Source organism: Microcebus murinus, chromosome X (assembly GCF_040939455.1).
Source record: "Microcebus murinus isolate Inina chromosome X, M.murinus_Inina_mat1.0, whole genome shotgun sequence".
In the NCBI taxonomy this organism is placed as follows: domain Eukaryota; kingdom Metazoa; phylum Chordata; class Mammalia; order Primates; family Cheirogaleidae; genus Microcebus; species Microcebus murinus.
This window is the reverse complement of record NC_134136.1, coordinates 74700872-74705584: the sequence shown is the minus strand read 5'-3', so window position 1 is coordinate 74705584 and position 4713 is coordinate 74700872. Positions and strand designations below refer to the sequence as shown.

The window sequence follows — 4713 nt, the reverse complement described above, 5'->3', positions numbered from 1 at the left end:
TGAAAAAAAATAAAGTCTGCATTGGAAATTTACAATATGGCAGAATTTTGTTGCTCCTACCTTTTGACCCTGTTGTACAGATTTCATGACAGGGTCTGTGTTAAAAATCTCAACATTTTCACAAGATTTTAAACATCACTGGGAAGCTAAATTTAGAGGAAACAAAATCAGATAAAAGTACAATGTCTGTGACAGCCAATATTATGTAATTAGGCTGTATGAGGTTGTTTAGAAGGCTAGGATTAAAAAGATAGACAAAAAGATTTTTAAAAATTACCCCCAAAGTTGATGCGCTGATTTGAACATAAGTACACCAGATACTATAGCAAGGGGATACACTGCAAAAAGATAATTTATTTACAGAAGAGTGACTTAAAGACATTATGGTTTTCTTTACAAACAGATGTAAGAACAGGAATTGTCCACTTTTTAAAAACTGTACATTTCAGCCCTCCACTATTATTAATATTATAATCCACTAAATTTGCCTGTTACCAAAGGCAGTTTTTTGTTTTTTCCCCATTTGACCCCCCAAATGCATTTCCATCATTTCTTCATCATTTGTGGCCCTGGCTCTCCTGAAGAGTCTCTGGGCGCAAGTCATATGAGGGCAGGTTTTTGACCTGCAATTAAAAATAAAATCACCAAAAACTAGAGATCCCTCCACTGCACCCTGTCCCTGCCCCTTCTGTGTGCAGTTCACTCATCACTGTCTGACAGTGTCTCATACTGTGCCAAGAGCAGTGGGGCAGGCTCTCGCTCCCAGATCCTGTTCTGTTGGTGAGGAGCTGCTTGATTCACAGCAGAGGGGGCACATGCAATCGGTGTTGGTGGTGTACTGCTAAGCATCCACATAGTCAGAGGATTGTAAAGAAACTGAGTTGAGCCTGTTGAAGAGGGCCTGTATTCCCAAGCCCACCCTGGCGTCTGCCTGTGGTAATCCCCTTCTGAATGCACAGAGGAGACTGAAGAGGGCCGTTCAGTTCCTTAAGTAGCCTTGGCCAGGGATAGGAGATTTAGATTTCCTGCTGTTTGACTTGATTTGGTTTGCAAATTCCTCTTGAATGAGGTAATGGGTCTCCTTCCTCTCTCCAGGTCTCACCATTGGTCACAACTGAGGTGTTAGCAATACCAGGCACTACTCCCACAGGTTGGGACATGACAACTCCATGATCCTCAACTTTGTCATCAAAGCTTCCCATGAGAGCCTTCCCGATAATTTCCTCTAGACCGAGATTACTGGCAGGATCAGCAAAAAATGGCCTATAGAACTAACCAAGCCTGATGTAGTGCTGCTGGCAAATTAAAGATCTCAGTTCCTGGCTGAGCAGCTGCCATATCAGAGTCACCTCCACCAGAGGAGTTCAATTATGAAAAAATCTCTTGCTTATTTGATTTAACCATGGGTTATGTGTTTTCAAGCTTGGTGAAGAATGCAGGCAAGTAGTTTATACTCCCTGGTGAGCAGGGATCATTTCTCTGCTCTGCAGGCTCTGCTCCCCACTGAGACAAGAGCAGCATGCTGTCTTGTTTCTTGTGCACAGCTGTAACCTGGGGTGGGGAGATGGGCTGTTAGGGCTCTGAAGAGACGTGGCTCCTCTCTGGGGATTTTCCAGGCCTACTTCCCCTGGATTTGTCCACAACATTTTCTGGAAATACTCTTGAACCTGGTCTTTGATGGTGGACAGACTGAGACTGATATTCTGGGGTGTAACAATTTGATGTTTTAGTCCTCACCGGAGTAGACACCAAAGCAGATGGTGAATTTTGGAATGTAGAAGTGGGAGGCTGCTGAAGAGTCTGTGAGGAAACTTGATTTCTAGCAAAATCTTGTGTGATAATTTGATAAATGTGATCATCAAATGTGATTAGGCAATGAGTCCTGGGCACTTGCCCCATCCCCTCTCCCTGTGCAAAAGCAGTCAACTGCTGTTGTGGAGATGGCAACTCCTGTTGGGGTAAATAGTGAGGTAATGGTCCTTCATACTGTCTGGTGGGGTCATTTTCTGCTTGATTTGCCTTAACAACCTCTGGTTGATAAGCTTGAAGTTTTTTCTGGGGTGGTACAGGTGAGCTAGCAGGACTTATCACCTCGATAGCATCACTAGATGTTTCATACCTGTGAGAGGATAAGCTACTAGAAGAGTCTGAACTTTGAGAGCCACGTTCCCTTGCATCCTTGTCTGAGGAAATTTGCTGGGTGATGATCACGTCTATGAAGTTAGCTGCAGTAATGGTAGTCTTCCCTCAGGTCCTTAGCTCTTCCTCATATCCGGATTTTGGAGGAGGCCCTTTATCTTTCCCAGCCTCAGAATAAACTACTGAAGAATGAGGCTGGGGCTTGCCACTTGGAAAGGCTGAAGAAGTGTATAGACACTAAACAGATCCCTTCTACACCTCCAGGGTTTTTTGCTCTAGTTGCTGCTGTTTAACTAGAATATACGTAGAACTCAGAAAAATCAGGAAGAAAAAATCAAATAACCGTATTAAAAAGTGGGCAAAGGACTTGAACAGAAACTTTTCTAAAGAAGACAGAAGAATGGCCAACAAACATGAAAAAATACTCAACATCTCTAATCATCAGCGAAATGCAAATCAAAACCACAATGAGATATTACTTAACTCCAGTGAGAATGGCCTTTATCAAAAAGTCTCCAAATAACAAATGCTGGCGTGGATGCGGAGTGAGAGGAACACTCCTACACTGCTGGTGGGACTGCAAACTAGTTCAACCTCTGTGGAAAGCAATATGGAGATACCTTAAAGCGATACAAGTGAATCTACCATTTGATCCAGCAATCCTATTACGGGGCATCTACCCAAAAGATCCAATGACACTCTACAAAAAAGACACCGGCACTTGAATGTTTATAGCAGCACAATTCATAATTGCAAGGCTGTGGAAACAGCCCAAGTGCCCATCAGTCCAAGAATGGATTAATAAAATGTGGTATATGTATACCATGAAGTACTATTCAGCTCTAAGAAACAACGGTGATATAGCACATCTTATATTTTCCTGGTTAGAGCTAGAACCCATACTACTAAGTGAAGTATCCTAAGAATGGAAAAGCAAGCACCACATATACTCACCAGCAAACTGGTATTAACTGAGCAGCACAGAAGTGGACACATAGGTACTATAGTAATAGGGTATTGGTCAGGGGGGAGGGGGGCGGGTATATACATACATAATGAGTGAGATGTGCACCATCTGGGGGAGGGTCATGCTGGAGACTCAGACTTGTGGGGGGAGGGGGAGAAAGGGCATTTATTGAAACCTTAAAATCTGTACCCCCATAATATGCCGGTGAAAAAAAAAGAAAGGAAAAAAAATTTTCTTCTAACCTGGCAGCTTCATGCTTACTCTCTTTTGTTTTGGAAACATTCATCTGGGGTGCAGAAGATGCAGCATCCACAAGAGCAGCCAGGGCATCTGCAGCAGTGTTGTAACGGGAGCCTGGCAGGCCTTGGCTTATTGAAGGGCCCCCAGCAGGCAGTGGCATGATTCGTAGCTGAGCAGTTGGATCCAAAGTTGTGATCACACTGGTTCCGTTGGTTCCCTGGAAAACGCGGGGTCTTTGCTGCAACATGGTCTCCTGAGTTCTTACTGAAGGGAAAGGGGAGCGAACATACCCATGACTACCAAGTCGGCCAGGCTACTCAGAGCCTGGCTGCAGGTAGAGATCAGAGGAAGCTGTAGCAATCCTCTCCCACTCCTTCTCCTGCTCTCGTTCCCGCTCCCTCTCAGCACTTGTGGCTGCTGCGGGGTGTGTTGGGTGTCCTGGAGACATGGAAGCAGAGTTGTATGGCCTGGGAGGGAATGTAATCTGTGTGCCAGGAATATAAGTGATTATGTCCATGGGAGGAGTGCTTGTTCCCCCTGGATGAGGCACTAAAATTGTTGGAGGCATATTGGTCAGGTCAATGATTCCTCTTGTTGCTGGGTATGGGAGACCCAGTGGCTGCTCTCTTGGGGAGAGTTCTCTGACTACATTTGGGTGCAAGTTCATTTGCATCTGCTGTGAGGTAATGTGATCATTTAGGATTGTCTGTCTTATGTTCTCCATTGCATAACGCTGATACTGACTGATGTAACCTGGAGTTGGTGAAAGCTGTCTCTGAAACAGGTAAGCAGCAGCTGCAGGATCCAGAGCCCTGTGAAAGGGCATGGCTGGATCCAAGTGTGTGGGGAGGTGGCTTTGACAAACTTCTCCTGCAGTGCTGCCCCTGTGATGGGGGTCAAAGGAGCTGTGGCTCATGACAAGATCCACCCCAGGCACTGGAGACTTCGCTGGGATACTTTTTCTTTGAGTAGGGGTCAGTGTGGATTTCCTTTCATGATTGGTAGATTTGCTAGAAGAAATAGTAACATCGGAAGTTCTGTTTATCATGGGTGAGTCTCTGGACATGGTGCTCTGATAACTCACAGGGGTCCTCCATGCACTGGTGTCATCATATTTCGTTTTAAAGTGAACCATAGCACATCGTCAAAAATAGTTCTCCAATGAGAAAATTTACCATGTACAATTTCTTAAAATGATGCTTTAAAAGTGTTGACATATAAATATCAATATCTTTCTGCATTTTCTAAGGACTGGTAACTCCTTGTTAGAGTGGGAAGTTGTACAGTGGGCCAAGAAAGAATTTTTGACTCAAAGATTACGATAGGTTTGAAGTAAAAAGCTTATTTTACTTTCCAAGAGAGGAAAT

The 4713-nt window shown here is 44.2% G+C and overlaps 1 pseudogene; it reads right to left on the bottom strand.

Moving 5' to 3' along the window:
- Positions 1-699: 699 nt before the first annotated feature.
- On the bottom strand, positions 700-4481 carry LOC105871964 (nuclear receptor corepressor 1-like; annotated as a pseudogene).
- Between the last annotated feature and the right edge of the window lie 232 nt (positions 4482-4713).